This window comes from Hemiscyllium ocellatum, chromosome 9, assembly GCF_020745735.1.
Source record: "Hemiscyllium ocellatum isolate sHemOce1 chromosome 9, sHemOce1.pat.X.cur, whole genome shotgun sequence".
NCBI lineage: Eukaryota > Metazoa > Chordata > Chondrichthyes > Orectolobiformes > Hemiscylliidae > Hemiscyllium > Hemiscyllium ocellatum.
This window is the reverse complement of record NC_083409.1, coordinates 104,527,090-104,543,167: the sequence shown is the minus strand read 5'-3', so window position 1 is coordinate 104,543,167 and position 16,078 is coordinate 104,527,090. Positions and strand designations below refer to the sequence as shown.

Here is a 16,078-nt window from a genome sequence, read left to right as displayed (position 1 = left end):
GATTAGCAATGGGCAGATGATGGCCTTATGGTATTATCGCTAAACTATCAAGCCAGAAAGACCAGGATTTGAATCCCACCACGGCAGATGGTGGAATTTAAATTTGATAAAAAAATCTGGAATTAGGTGTCTAATGATGACCATGAAATCATTATCACTTGTCAGGAAAAACTCATCGGGTTCACTAATGTCCTTTAGGGAAGAAAACTGCCATCCTTACCTGGTCTGGCCTACATGTGACTCCAGACCCACAGCAATGTGATTGACTCTTAAAAGTCCTGGGGGCAATTAGGGATGGGCAATAAATACTGACCTGGACAATGATGCCCCCATCCTGAGAATGAAAAATAACATACCAACCCCCACTTCTCCTCGGGTTTTTTGGTTATAGAATCAGTCCTCAGAGCTCCTCCCGTACCCCCCACCCATTTCTACCCCTTCCTCGTGACTTTTATGTATCTATGAGCCTAGGCGTTGTGTTTCAGCAGCTTACTTGACTGGAAAGGCATCACAGTCCACTGCAATCATGTCCTCAATTGACATCCGAGTAGGTTTACTGTCCATCAGATGTCAGTGGGAATCCCTTCCCCTTTTCCACTAAATCCAACTCTGGTCTGTGTGCCAGCCCTTGAGATAAGCTAATGTATGCACAGATCTGCAATTATACCTTGAATCAGCAGGTCATTCAGATCAATTAAAGGTTGCCTCAACTCTGTGGAGCTCCAAATCAGAGTCTTCTACACAGAACTCAGGACTAACATCGACTACATAGTACCAGGGGAGTGCAGCACTGCCTGATGGGAGTTTCTTGCCCAAAGACCAGACAATACAATTGGAAGAACAGCAGAGAAACTCTCCCTGGCGTCCTGACCAACATCAAAAATGGAGAGTTTAAGTTCTGAGGAAGGGCCACTCAATCCGATTTCTCTGCACAGATGCTGCCAGACCTGCTGAGCTTTTCCAGCAATTTCTGTTTTTGTTTCTGATTTCCAGCATCCGCAGTTACTTTGGTTTTTATCACAGAGAATTATCTGGCCAACATTTATACCTCAAATCAATCCACCAATAACAGATTACCCAGTCATTTTGTGGAACTATGCTGTGCACAAAATGGCTGCCATATTTGCCTATAAAGCAACCTCCTTGGCACATCTCAAAGTGTGTGATCGTTGCTATGTAAATACTAGTTCTGAAAAATAGTCACTGGACCCAAAACATTAACTCTGTTTCTCTCTCTCTCTCTACAGATGCTGCCAGACCTGCTGAGATTCTCCCACTACTGCTCAGATGTCCAACGTCTGCAGTAGTTTATTTTTACCAAGTGTGATAGTTGCTATGTGAATGCCAGTTCCTCATTTTTTTTCAAGTTGAGCTTTGCAAGAGGGACCTCAAAACGCAAATCTTTTGGTGACTGACTTGTGTTTGATGAGCGGTGACAGTCTTTAATGCACAGTGTTTCTGTTCAACATAAAAGTTAAACAAATTTTGCAAAAGGATCTGCAAAGGAACAGTGAAAAGCACTGCTCTGTTGCAAAACAAACTTTGGGCAACACGCTAAAATTTGCACTTATAAATGAACAGCCTGGTCCAGATTAAAACAGTGTTGTACATCACAGAAGGTTCAAACAAACCAGCTTACTGGGACAAGTAAACTTCACATTCATTGTCTACTCATATAACTTGTGGGTGCAAAGGAACAATAATGTTCTTAAGAATTTGGTGCCAAAAACTGCCGATCTACTTTTGAAGTTATGAGACTGGCAGAAGATATGCTTTCATTAATAAATGGGAAAGCTTTCAATCACTGGAACTGTAGATTTGGGTGTGAACATAAGATCTTCGAGGAGAAAGTGAGGTCTGCAGATGCTGGAGATCAGAGCTGAAAATGTGTTGCTGGAAAAGCGCAACAGGTCAGACAGCATCCACGGAACAGGAAATTCGACGTTTTGGGCATAAGCCCTTCTTCAGGAATCGGAAATTCGACGTTTCAGGCATAAGCCCTTCCTGAAGAAGGGCTTATGCCCGAAACGTTGAATTTCCTGTTCCTTGGATGTTGCCTGACCTGCTGCACTTTTCCAGCAACACATTTTCAGCTGTGAACATAAGATGGCAGGAAAATGGTGGTTGGAGAGGGTTCAGAAGGGATTTACAAGCATGTTGCCAGGGCTGGAGGGTTTGAGTTATAAGGAGAGGCTGGGCTGTTTTTTCACTGGAGTGTAGGATGTTTAGGGGTGACCTTATGGAAGTTTATAAAATTATGAAGGGCATTGATAAAATGAATAGCAAAGTCTTTTCCCTGGGGTCAGGGAGTTCAAACCTAGAGAGCATATTTTTAAGGTGAGGGGAGAAAGATTTAGAAGGGACCTAAGGGTAATTTTTTTCACTTAGAGGGTGGTGCGTACATGGAATGAACAGGTACACAAAGTGTAGATGCAGGTACAGTTATAACATTTAAAAAATGTTTGGACAGGTACATGAATAGGAAAGGTTTAGAGGGATATGGGCCAAATGCAAGCAAGTGGGGCTAGTACAATTTGGGAAACGTGGTCAACATGGAAGAGTTGGATGAAACAGTCTGTTTCTATACTGTATGACTCTATACCTCTAGATGTACAGTACTGGACAGATTTCATTTTTGGACCTATCTTGCTCTTTACAATTAGCTTTCTAACTAACCAGTACCAAGACTCTGGTCATTCTTTACTCCAATATGTCCTGAGTAATTCCTTTATTATACCTCAGTGGAGACCATCTTTTCTCTGGCACACCTATTTACAAATACCACTTACTTCTTTCCACATTCCTTTCTATGGACATACCTTCAATTCTTTTGTCACTATAAATATGTTTTAAAATTTGTTTATGGGATGTGGGTGTCACTGGTTGGGCCAGTATTTATTGCCCATCCCTAGTTGGCCCTTGAGAAGGTGGGGGTGAGCTGCCTTCTTGAACTGCTGCTTGGGTTGACCCACAAAGCCATTAGGGGGGGAATTTCAGGATTTTGACAGCGACAGTGAAGGAAAGCTGATATATTTCCAATTCAGGAAGGTTAGTGGCTTGGAGAGAAATGTTTGTGTGGTGGTGCCCTCATGTACCTGCTGCCCTTGTCCTTCCAGGTGGAAGTGGTCGGGGGTTTGAAAGGTGCTGTCCAAGGACCCTTGATGAACGTCTGTAGTTCATCTTGTAGATGGTACACATTGCTGCTACTGAGCATTGGTGATGGAGGAAATGGATGTTCATCATGTGGAGACAATCAAGTGGGCTGCTTTGTCCTGGATGGTGTCAAACTCCTTGACTGTTGTTGGAGCTGCACCCATCCAGGCAAGTCAGGAGTATTCAATCACATGCATGACTTACAACTTGTAGATAATGGACAGGCTTTGGGAAGTCAGGAGATGAGTTACTAACTGTCATATTTCTAGATGCAGTTCAGCTTCTTATCAATGATAACCACCAGGATATTGATAGTGGGATTTAGTAATGGTAAAGCCAATGAATTGGCAAGGGGTGACTATTTGATTCTCTCTTGTCGGAGATGGTCATTTTTTGGCACTTGTGTGTTGTGAATATTACTTGCCACTTTTTGGCAGCTGGATATTGTCCAGGACTTGCTGCTTTTGGACACAGGCTACTTCAGTCTCTGAGGAATCATGAACGGTGCTGAACATTGTGTAATTATCATCAAACATCCTCATGGAGGGAAGGTCATTGATGAATAAGCTGAAGATGGCTAAGAGAAAACACTACCCAGAGGAACTCCTGGGAAATGTCCTGGAGCAGAGATGATTGACCAGCAACAGCCAGTTTTGCAAGGACTCCTTAATGCCACACTCGGTCAAATGTAGCCTTGATGTCAGGGCTGTCAATCTCCCCTCGGGAATTCAGCTCTTTTGTCCATGTTTGAACCAAGGCTGTAATGAGGTCAGGAGCTGAGTGGCCCTGGCAGAACCCAAACAGGGCATCACTGAGCAGGTTACTGCTGAGTAGGTGCTGCTTAATCAGCACAACATCGAGGGCTGAAGGGTCTGTACTGCACTGTAATGTTCTATGTTAATTGCACTGATGATGACACCCTTCATCAGTTTACTGATGATCGATAGGAGACTGATAAGGCAGTAATTCATTGTGTTGGATTTGCCCTACTGTTTTATGTACAGGACATAACTGGGCAAATTTCCCCATTATCAGATAGATGCCAGTGTCGTAACTGTACTGGAATAGCTTAGCTAGGGGAGCAGCAAGTTCTGGTGCAGAAGTCTTCAGTACTATTGCTTGAATATTGTCAGGAACCAAAGCTTTTGCAGTATCCAGTGTCTCCAATCATTTCTTGATATCACATGGAGTGAATCGAACTGGGTGAATCCTGTTATGTATGATGCTGGGGACCACTGGAGGAGACTGAGATAGATTATTGTGAATGCTTCAGCCTTATCTTTCGCACTGATGTGTTCGGTTCCTCCATCGTTGAGGATGGGGATATTTGTGGAGCCTCCTCCTCCAGTGAGTTGTTTAATTGTCCGCCACCATTCACAACTGATGTGGTAGGTCTGCAGAGCTTAGATCTGATCTCTAACAATCAGTTGCTAATGCTGTTTGGCACGGAAATAGTCCTGTTTGGTAGCTTCACCAGGTTGGCACCTCATTTTCAGGTATGCCTAGTGCTGCACCTGGCATTCCCTCCTGCGCTCCTCAATGTACTTCAAGTAACTGTACTGGTAACAACTGTGTATTACAAGTAATTGCACCTCAGTTGTTTCTCTTTTTCTATGCAATGACGGATGTCACTGTTGGTCAGCTAATAAAATATTCAGAGCATCTATTTATATCACAGAGATTATGACAGAAATTTTCCTGAGGCATCTCCCAAGAATTACTATGATTTCATGCACACCTTCCGAAAATTTCCCTCCACTGCTAAGCGCTCATTCCTCCCTCCAATCTCTTGTCTCTATTTTGCCTCTTTTCACCATAACTATGTTTTTACTCTCTCCAGACTTCACTGTCTGTAGACCTGAGTCAGTCCCAATCCTCACTGGGCCAGGTCTCATTGTCCCATCCCCCTGTGCTTTCAGTCCGGTGAGACCTCAGGTTTAAAATTCTTCCCTCAATGTTCAATTCGCTTTGTGGCCTCCCCTTGATTCTGTAACCTCCTGTAGACCTGCAACCCTCCCAAGGGTTGCAACATTTCTTCAAATCTAACCTCAGTACATCTTCAGCATCCTTCAGCCCATTACTGGTGGCTATGCCATCCAGGTCAAAAGGTTTTGAATTCCCACCATTAACAACTCCACCATCCAACCGCTCTCTCATTTTGCTACAGTTTAAACCAAACACTTAGTCACCTACCTCACTATGGAACCAGTGAAATTATCTTTGATAATGTTCCTATGTAGTACCTTGGATTATCCCCTCTATGTTAAAGGTAACATCTGATCCATAGGTCAAGTCCTGATTCCCTGAGGAAGTTGAAGAAGAATTTGCAGAGTAATTTACCCTCTTTATCAAGCCTGGCTTTCCTCATTGTTTTTGATTATGAGCTGGAACCTGAGGAGGTACAACAGTGGAGTGGATGTGTGGGAACCAATGAATGGAAAGAATTTAGCCACAATGGCTCCGGAACAGGGACAGGTTGGATGGACAAGCTAGCCTTTCCCTCCATGCCGGTTTTGTATGTTCGTATTAACAGGTGCCGAACAAGTCCAAGTTGTTGTTAGAACAATTTTGTACATCAAAAGGCTATAAGCAGCACAGCTTCAACTAAAAAACCTGGTGAGATCTGATGGACTGCCTTCTCAGGAGTCTTAACCCAGAACCACTTCAAAGAAAATGATCAGGACTTTTCACCAAAATCTAGTTTCCCAGGTCCATAATAGGTCGGAGAAAAAGTAGGCCGTTCAGCCCATCAAGCCTGGTCTGCCATTCACTGAGATCACGGCTGATCTGATAATCCTCAACTCCACTTTCCTGCTGTTTCCCCTTAACCCTGGATTATCTCACTGATTAAAAATCTATCTAACTCAGCCTTGAGTATTCTTAATGATCCAGCCTTGGCAGCCCTCTCCGTGGTACACAATTCCGCAGGTTCACAGCCCTCTCAGAGAAGAAATTCCTCCTCATCTCTGTCTTAAATGGACAATGCTTTATTATGCCGTCTAGTCCTAGACTTCCCCACAAGAGGAAAGAACAATTCTGCATCCACCCTGTCAAGTCCCTTAAGAATGTTTTATGTTTCAATAAAGTTGCCTTTCATTCTTCCATATTCCAATGAGTCCAGGGCCAACCTCTCTCCATCTCTCTTCGTAAGACAGTCCCTCTATACCTCATATCAGCCCAGTGAACCTTCTCTGAACTGTCTCCATTGCCAAGATAGTCTTCCTCAGATAAGGGGCAAAACTGCTGATAGTTTTCCACCTCTGGTTTGACTTGTTTTGGCAATTTTTTGTCCTCTATTGCCATTGAAATGAAGGCCAATATTTCATTTACCTTTCCTATTACATACTGGACCTGAGTGTTAGCTTATTGTGATTCATCCACAAAGATTTCAAAATCCCTTCATTCTGTAGCTGTCTGCAGTCTTTCTCCACTTAAATAATATTCAGTGTCTCTATTCTTCCCGTCAAAGTGCATAACTTCACATTTTTCCACATTATATTCCACTAGCTAAGACTTCTACCCATTCACCTAATCTGTCTACATCCCTCTGCAGAACCTGTGTTATCCTAATCACTTGCATTCCACTTGTTTTTATCATTGCAAATAAGACAACAATAATCACTTACCTCATCCAAGTCATTAATATATATTGTACACAATTGTGACCTAGCTCTGACCCCTGTGGGAGTCCACTATTCCAGGTTGCCATCCTGAAAATGCCTCCCTTGTCTCAACTCTCTTCCTTCTATTAGATAACCAATCCTCTCTCCTTCCTAATGCACCGTCTCCAACATAATGGCTGTTGTCATATTAAGTCACTAATGTGCAGTACCTTATCAAACACCTTCTGAAAATCTAAATATATTAAATCAACTCCTTCTCCTTTATGTAACCTACTTATTACCTCCTCAAAGAATTCTAGTAAATGTGTCAGGCATGATTCCTCCTCTGTTTGGTGAAGCCATGCTGACTCTGCTTGGTAATATTATGTAGAGATAGTTCTTCAATAACGTGACGGCTGCATTCTTGTCCAACCCCGTGTTTTGACAAATTGTGCTTTAGCAATAGCGCTTAAGGTGTTAGAGATGTAATTGCATTACAGCCAACACACGTTTTAAAAGTTTGCATGTTAGAAACTGTGTGCCCAATTCGTTAATCAGTGAATTTCCACTAACGAAATGTGCACTCGCAGAGCAAGCTGTATTTTTAAACGCTCTGTCATTTACACCTTTTATAATGAACTCTTAATATTTATAGGAGAAAGTGAGGACTGCAGATGCTGGAGATCAGAGCTGAAAGTGTGTTGCTGGAAAAGCGCAGCAGGTCAGGCAGCATCCAAGGGACAGGAGATTCGACATTTCGGGCATAAGCCCTTCCTGATGAAGGGCTTATGCCCAAAACGTCGAATCCCGTGTCCCTTGGATGCTGCCTGACCTGCTGCGCTTTTCCAGCAACATACTTTCAGCTCTTAATATTTATACAATAGCATAATAAGCTAACTGGTCCATTGTTATCTGCTTTTTGCATCCTTCCCTTTATAAATAGAGGTGTTACACTGGAATTTTCCAGTCATCTGGGACTCTTCCAGAATCTAAGGATTCCTGGAAGACTATTACCCGTGTATCCACTCTCGCTGTAGTTAGGAGACAGTAAGGACTGCAGGTACAGGTAAGAGTCAATAGATGTGGAGCTGGAAAAGCACAGCAGGTCAGACAGCAGCCGAGGAGCAAGTAAGTCAACGTTTCAGCCTAAACCCTTTGTCAACACTGGGGAAGGGAAGGGAGCCCAGATGTAAATGGGAGGTGGGGGGGGGGGGGGGGTGGGGCTGGGGTAAGGGTAGGTAGGATGATGATAGGTGGATGCAGGTAGGGGGTTATAGTGATTGGTCAGTGGGAAGGGTCGAACGGAGAGGTGAATAGGAAGATGGGACAGGTCAGGTCAGGGAGACAAGGAGCAGGGGGAGGGCTGGACATGGGATAAGGCTGGGGTTGGAGGGATTTTGAAGCTGGTAAGGTTGATTTTGAGGCCATTGGTTCCTAAGCTCCCAAAGGGAAATATCAGGTATATTTCCTCCAGTTTCCGTTTGGCCTCACTCTGACAGTGGAGGAGGCCAAGGATGGATATGTCACCAGTGGCTGGGTGGGAGGGGAATTAGATTAGATTTTTTTTAGATTAGATTAGATTTACAGTGTGGAAACAGGCCCTTCGGCCCAACAAGTCCACACCGACCCGCCGAAGCGCAACCCACCCATACCCCTACATATACCCCTTACCTAACACTACGGGCAATTTAGCATGACCAATTCACCTGACCCGCACATCTTTGGAGGGTGGGAGGAAACCGGAGCACCCGGAGGAAACCCACGCAGACACGGGGAGAACGTGCAAACTCCACACAGTCAGTCGCCTGAGGCGGGAATTGAACCCAGGTCCCTGGCGCTGTGAGGCAGCAGTGCTAACCACTGTGCCACCGTGCCGCCCCGAAATTAAAATGGATTGCAACCAGAAGGGCGGGTTGGTTGGTGTGTGCAGAGCACAGATGCTCCACAAATCTGTCCCCGAGTCTGCGTTTGGTCTCCTCGATATAGAGAACACATCGGGGGCAACTGATACAACGGATTAGGTTGGATGAAGTGCAGGTGAATCTCTGATGGACCTGGAAGGATTGTTTGGGGCCTTGGACGGAGGTGAGAGGGGAGGTGGGGGGACAAGCATTGCACCTCTTGCAGTTGCAGGGAAAGGTGTGGGGGAGAAGTTGGTGGGGTGTATGGAGTTGATGAGGGAATCGCAGAGTGAACAGTCCCTGCTGAAAGGGGCGGAGAAGGAAATATCATTTTGTTGGTTGTAGTCGACTGAAACGTTGGCGGATGATGCGTTGGATTCGGAGGTCGATGGGGTGGTATGTGAGGACTAAGGGGACGATCCTTATTGTTGTTTTGGGGAGGGGGTTTGAGGGCAGAAGTGCGAGAGATGGAGGAAATGCATTTGAAGGCATTCTTAATTACCAAGAGGGAGAAACAATGGTCCCTCAAATAGGAGGATACTGGGATGTCCTGGAATAGAATGCCTCATCCTGGGAGCAGATGCAATGGAAGCGGGGGACTTGAGAACATGGGATAGCATGTTTGCAGGAAGGTGGGTGAGAGGAGGTGTACTTGAAGTAGTTGTGGGAGTCAGTGCTCCTTTAATATTCTGGGAAACCTCCCATCAGGTCCACGGGATTTATCAAGCTTCAGCCCCATGAGTCTCCCTAGCACTTTCCCTCTGCTGATAGTTATTGCATTTGTTTCTTCTCCTCCCTTTACCCCTTGGCCTTGTGAACCCTGAGGTAAAGCCCAGTACAGTCTCCAGTCACAGCCCAGTGCGGACAGGAGGCTGGGTGCCAGCATATACCGGGTTGGAAGACTGTTCTTCTGAATGTTTTTCTTTTCTCTGGTTTATAATTTGTTCTGAAACCCCGCAATGCTGGACTTCTTAACTTCCCCATTTTTGTAAGTTCTGTAACTAGTGAAACTGCACTTAGTAACCTTTGTAGCTAAGATGGCTTAGCGCGACTTGTAAACTTTTCACATACTCAGTTGAGTACATGTAACAATAAAGCTAATTCACATTCCGGTTACTTCAAAACATCTTCAGAAACCAGTCAGCCAAAAATAGCTCTGATATTCGAGAAAGACATTAAAACGAAACCAATCCGCACTTGGATTGTATGTTTCTGTCTTCACATTTACTTGGCTGGGTTGCCAGTGCCCTGCCTCTGGGCACATCACCCAGTCTGGCACACTGAGGGGGTACCACATTGTCGGAAGTGCTCACTCTGAAATGGGATGTTAAATCAAGGTCCTGTCTTCTCCATGGCCTCGCATGAAAGGAGAATGGGGTGGGGGGTGGGAATGTGGGGTATCCTAGCTAACTTCCATCTCTTAACCAGAATCATTAAACTAAAAACAGATGATCAGGTTAGGATAACATGGTGTTAGTTAATGGGAACTTGTGGAGTACCACATTATAACACTGAAAACAGCTCAAAATAAAACCTTAATTGACCCTAATACTGTTTGGGACATGAAGGGTGCTACATAAATGCACGTTTTTCATTCATTTTGCAAAGCTCAAATTGAGCGACTCACTTCGGAGTGAGCAGACTCAGTCAAAGATAGCTTGTACAATAAACGAAGCCGTTCCATGAGACTTGGGGAAGGAGAGTTGTGGAGCTGTCAATCAGTGACCGGGGAAACTCACTAACCAAACATGGGACAGAGCGGGCAGCAACCTCCAACCCTGAAACTCGTCGGATTCCCTTCAAAACAGAGACTGGGGGGGGGGGGGAATGAGGTGAAACCTCAAGACCGGACTTTAACCCCTCCCAGCAGGTTTCCAAAGTGCCACACACCAGATCGGTGGGGCTGCTGACGAGAGATGAGAATTTTCAAATAAAGTGCGGCTCTCTGAGTGTGTGTGTATTCCCGTGTGCCTCGTATCGTCTGTTCCTGACTGTGCGGATGTCTGCAGAAAGTTGTGTCTTTGTTGTTTCTGTGTGTATCCGTGTCTGAGCGTGTCTCAGTGTGTCTGTGTGTATCTCAGTGTTTCTGTGTATCCGTGTCTGAGTGTGTCTCAGTGTGTATCCGTATCTGAGTGTGTCTCAGTGTGTCTGTGTGTATCTCAGTGTGTCTGTGTATCCGTGTCTGAGTGTGTCTCTGTGTGTATCCGTATCTGAGTGTGTCTCAGTTTGTCTGTGTATCCGTATCTGTGTGTATCTCAGTGTGTCTGTGTGTGTCTCAGTGTGTCTGTGTATCCGTATCTGTGTGTATCTCACTGTGTCTGTGTATCCGTGTCTGAGTGTATCCGTGTCTGCGTGTATCTCAGTGTGTGTGTGTCTGTGTGTCTCAGTGTATCTCAGTGTGTCTGCGTGTGTCTCAGTGTGTCTGCGTGTATCAATGTCTGCGTGTACGTTTCTTCGTGTCTCCATGTGTTTGCGTGTGACTGCATGTGGGGCTCTGTGTGTATGTCAGTCTGTGTATATGTATCTTTGACTGGAGTGGGTGCATTTTTATGGGTGTGTGTCTGTGTCTGAGTGTGTCTCCCTGCCTGTGAGTGTGTCTCTGACCGTGGGTGTACCTCTGTGTGTGTCTCTGATATGTGTGTGTGTGCGTGTGTCTCTGACTGCATGTGTGTCTGTGAGTGTGTCGCTCTTCCTGTGTGTATTTCATACTGTGACTGTGTGTCTGATGGTGTGTGTGTGTGAATGAGTGCGTGTCTGTGACTGAGTGTGAGACTGTGAGTGAGAGGGTGTACAGTCCAGGCACTGCGGGCTAGATACTGGGGCTGCAGCTCTCTCCCCTTCCACACTGAGGGACAGGGGAATACAGACTCCTCCAGACAGAACCCAAGGAGATTTCTATCCTCACTCACCCACTCATTGTAACCACCCCTCAGGACCATACCCTCCCCCCCCAGCACACACACACACACACAGATGTGTGAACTGCCTTTTTAATGCTTATTCCATCACCTCTCTCACACTCTGCATTACAGAGCCCCAGTTTCTCCCGCTGCTTTGAAAATGACTTTACCTTGCTCCGGGGATGAGTTTGGAACCTCTCAGGGATGGGTCTTCTGTAGGAGCTGGTTAATCCGCGGAAGTTCTCACAACAAAAGGGGAGCGAAGCTGCTACATGGACCGGACTGGAACCACCACTTGACCAGGCTCAATGCCGTTTGGGTAAAATTACGTCTCCCCCGTAGCAAGTTTCCATAAAAGTCCCGTTCGCTCACCGTCTACCGCATTCCAGGCAATCCGGGGCATAGCTCCTCCAGCTGTCGCCTGAAATATATTCGCTAGCACATGGTCGCTCAATTGCTCAACTTCCTACCATCCCCTCCCTCCAACGATGCCACCGGACCCAGCTCGGATTACTGCCTCATGGGAGGAGAAATTCATAAATCCAATGGAATCACACCACCGTCCCCCTGTCACACTCGTGGTTGCGAAGAACCTGCATTTGTGTAGCGTCCTTCGGAGCAACCTCACAGCCAATTCAAGATTGCTGGATTGTGGTCACTCTTGTCCTGGGGATTGCTGACTCCTGGACCCCCCCACCCCCCTCCCCTGAGAAGTGGTGACCCTCAGGTTAAACCCCCAGCTGTCTCCAGTGACAGGGTTTGATTAAGCTGGAGAGGGTTCAGATTTAACAGGATGTTGCAGGGTATAGAAGGTTGGAGTTATGAAGAAAGGCTGGGTAGGCTGGGATTTTTTTTTCTGGATTATAGGAGATTGAGGGGTGACCTTATAGAGGGTTAGAAAATCATAAGGGCATTATCTGAGATGACATGACACCTCTTGTTAAAGTTCACATCATCTTTTAAAAAGGTTCTGGGATTTACGTGTGAACGAACTGGTCATTCTCAAGGATGAGAGATTTAACAAACAATCCAGGGGTTTTTGCAATATATAATTTCAGTTACATCACACTGTAAACTTTTGCTATAAATTCTGTGCCTTACGATCTTATACTCCACAACCACCTGATGAAGGAGCAGCGTCTCCGAAAGCTAGTGCTTCCAAATAAACCTGTTGGACTATAACCTGGTGTTGTGTGATTTTTAACCTGCCTGCCTGCCTGGCACCCTCTCCTCATTCCTGATGAAGGGCTTATGCCCGAAACGTCGAATTTCCTATTCCTTGGATGCTGCCTGACCTGCTGTGCTTTAACCAGCAACACATTTTCAACTGATTTTTAACTTTGTCCACCCCCAGTCCAGCACTGGCACCTCCAAATGCAATGGGTATAGATAGAGATAATAGTAATTGTCTTTTCCCGAGGATGAGGGACTTCCAGACTGGGGGCACATTTTTAAGGTGAGAGGAGAGAGATTTTAAAAAGTTATGAGGGGCAAAATTTTTACGCATGTGTGGAATGAACTTCCTGAGGAAGGGGTGGATGTGGGTACAATTACAATGTTTAAAAGGCATTTGGATGAATCCATGAATAGGAAAGGTTTGGAGGGATACGGGCCAGGAGTAGGCAGGTGGGACTAGTTTAGGTTGAGATTATGTTCAGCGTGGACTGGTTAGATCGAAGGGTCTGCTTCTGAGCTGTATGACTCTATTGGAGAGCAGCTTTATGGCTTGTTAGGAATAGTAGAGGAGGGCAGAGGAGGTTCACTAGGCTGACTTCGGAGTTGAGAGGGTTGGCTTATGAAAAGAGATTGAATAGCCTGGGGCTGTACTCATTGGAGTTTAGAAGAATGAGAGGGGAATCTTATAGAAACATATACAGTTACGAAGGGAATAGATAAGGTAGAAGCAGGGAGGATGTTTCCAAAGGTGAGTGAATCTAGAACGGGGGAGGGGAGGGGCATAGCCTCAAAATAAGGGGGAGTAGATTTAAAACTGAGTTGAATATAGAACATAGAATCATACAGCACAGAACAGGCCCTTCAGCCCTCAATGTTGCAATGAACTAATCTAAGCCCATTCCCCTACACTATCCCATCATCATCCAAGTGCTTATTCAAGGATTATTTAAACTTCCCTAATGTGGCTGAGTTAATTACATTGGCAGGCAGGGCATTCCATGCCTTACTATTCTCTGAGTAACAAATCTGCCTCTGACATCTGTCTTAAATCTGTCACCCCTCAATTTGTAGTTATGGCCCCTTGTACACGCTGATGTCAACATCCAAGGAAAAAGACTTACACTGTCTACCCTATCTAATCCTCTGATCATCTTGTATGTCTCTATCAAATCCCCTCTTAGCCTTCTTCTTGCCAATGAGAACAGGTTCAGGTCTTTCAGCCTTTCCTCATAAGACCTTCCCTCCAGACCAGGCAACATCCTGGTAAATCTCCTCTGCACCTTTTCCAATGCTTCCACATCCTTCCTGGAATGGGGCGACCAGAACTGCACACAATATTCCAAGTGCAGCACTTGAGGAGGAACTTCTTCATGTGAAGGATTGTAAACCTGTGGAATTTCTTGCCTAGTGAAGCAACAAGGTAAAAACAATGACTGCAGATGCTGGAAACCAGATTCTGGATCAGTGGTGCTGGAAGAGCACAGCAGTTCAGGCAGCATCCAAGGAGCAGCGAAATCGACGTTTCGGGCAAAAGCCCTTCATCAGGAATAAAGGCAGAGAGCCTGAAGTGTGGAGAGATAAGCTAGAGGAGGGTGGGGGTGGGGAGAAAATAGCATAGAGTACAATGGGTGAGTGGGAGAGGGGATGAAGGTGATAGGTCAGGGAGGAGGGTGGAGTGGATAGGTGGAAAAGGAGATAGGCAGGTAGGACAAGTCATGGGGACAGTGCTGAGCTGGAAGTTTGGAACTAGGGTGAGGTGGGGGAAGGGGAAATGAGGAAACTGTTGAAGTCCACACTGATGCCCTGGGGTTAAAAGGGGCCTGAGGGGCAACTTTATGTTGCATGAATGTATGTAATGAGCTGCCAGAGGACGTGATGGAGTCCAATACAACCCCCCTACGACTCACCCTCCCATCCTGGCACCTTCCTCTGCCACCGCAGGAACTGTAAAACCTGTTCCCACACCTCCTCCCTCACCTCTATCCAAGGCCCTAAAGGAGCCTTCCACATCCATCAAAGTTTTACCTGCACATCCACCAATATCATTTATTGTATCCGTTGCTCCCGATGTGGTCTCCTCTGCATTGGGGAGACTGGGCGCCTCTTAGCAGAGCGCTTTAGGGAACATCTCCGGGACACCCACACCAATCAACCACACTGGCCCGTGGCCCAACATTTCAACTGCCCTTCCCACTCTGCTGAGGACATGGAGGTCCTGGGCCTCCTTCACCGCCACTCCCTCACCACCAGATGCCTGGAGGAAGAACGCCTCATCTTCTGCCTCGGAATACTTCAACCCCAGGGCATCAATGTGGACTTCACCAGTTTCCTCATTTCCCCTTTCCCCACCTCACCCTAGTTCCAAACTTCCAGCTCAGCACTGTCCCCATGACTTGTCCAGACTTGTCCGACCTGCCTATCTCCTTTTCCACCTATCCACTCCACCCTCTCCTCCCTGACCTATCACCTTCATCCCCTCCCCCACTCACCCATTGTACTCTATGCTACTTTCTCCCCACCCCCACCCTCCTCTAGCTTATCTCTCGAGGCTTCAGGCTCTCTGCCTTTATTCCTGATGAAGGGCTTTTGACCGAAATGTCGATTTTGCTGCTCCTTGGATGTTGCCTAGTGAAGCAGTTGAGGCTATCTTGTTGAATATATTTAAGGCAAAGATAGATAGATTTTTGAACAGTAAAGGAATTAATGGTTATGGTGAGTGGGCAGGTCAGTGGAGCTGAGACCACAAAAAGACCAGCCTTGATCTTATTGAGTGACAGAGCAGGCTTGAGGGGCCAGGTGATCAACTCCTTTACTCCTTTATGCGTTGAGGGTATCACTAACTCGGCAGCATTTATTGCCCAGAGGGCAGGTAAGAGTCAACCACTTTGCTGTGAACCTGGAGTCAAATATAGGCCAGACCAGGCAAGGATGGCAGCTTCCTTCCCTGAAGGACACCAGTGAACCAGATGGATTTTTCCCAACAATGGACAATGGATTCATGGTCATCTTTAGACTCTTAATTCCAGATTTAAAAAAAAATTCAAATTCCACCATTGAACCTGGGTCCCCAGAACATTATCTGGGTCACAGGATTAACAGTCCGGTGATAGTATCACTAGACCATCACTTCCTGCTGCTCCTATTTCTTATGTTCTTGTGTAACTTTACCTTTGGAGCTGGTTTGCTGGATGACTCAGTTGTCAATGTAGAGCAACACCAACACACAGGCTCAATTCCTGCTATTGACTAAGATTATGTCAGTCCTTGCCTCCCCTCCTTTCCCCTGAGGTGTGATGACTCTCAGGTTAAATTTATCCCCAGCAGTCTCTCTCCAAGGACAGAAAGG

General features: G+C 45.9%; 1 protein-coding gene across 7 annotated transcripts in view; it reads right to left on the bottom strand.

Annotated features, from left to right (window-relative positions):
- Window positions 1-12,022, bottom strand: part of nexn (nexilin (F actin binding protein)) — a 107,591-nt gene extending 95,569 nt beyond the window's left edge. For 5 of the 7 annotated variants that reach the window (XM_060829991.1, XM_060829995.1, XM_060829994.1 and 2 more), the window contains exon 1: window positions 11,727-12,022. The gene's annotated coding sequence lies outside the window, so the exon portion shown is untranslated. The remainder of the gene's footprint in view (window positions 1-11,726) is intronic. The other 2 variants (XM_060829997.1, XM_060829998.1) reach the window with 1 other exon arrangement.
- Window positions 12,023-16,078: the final 4,056 nt, after the last annotated feature.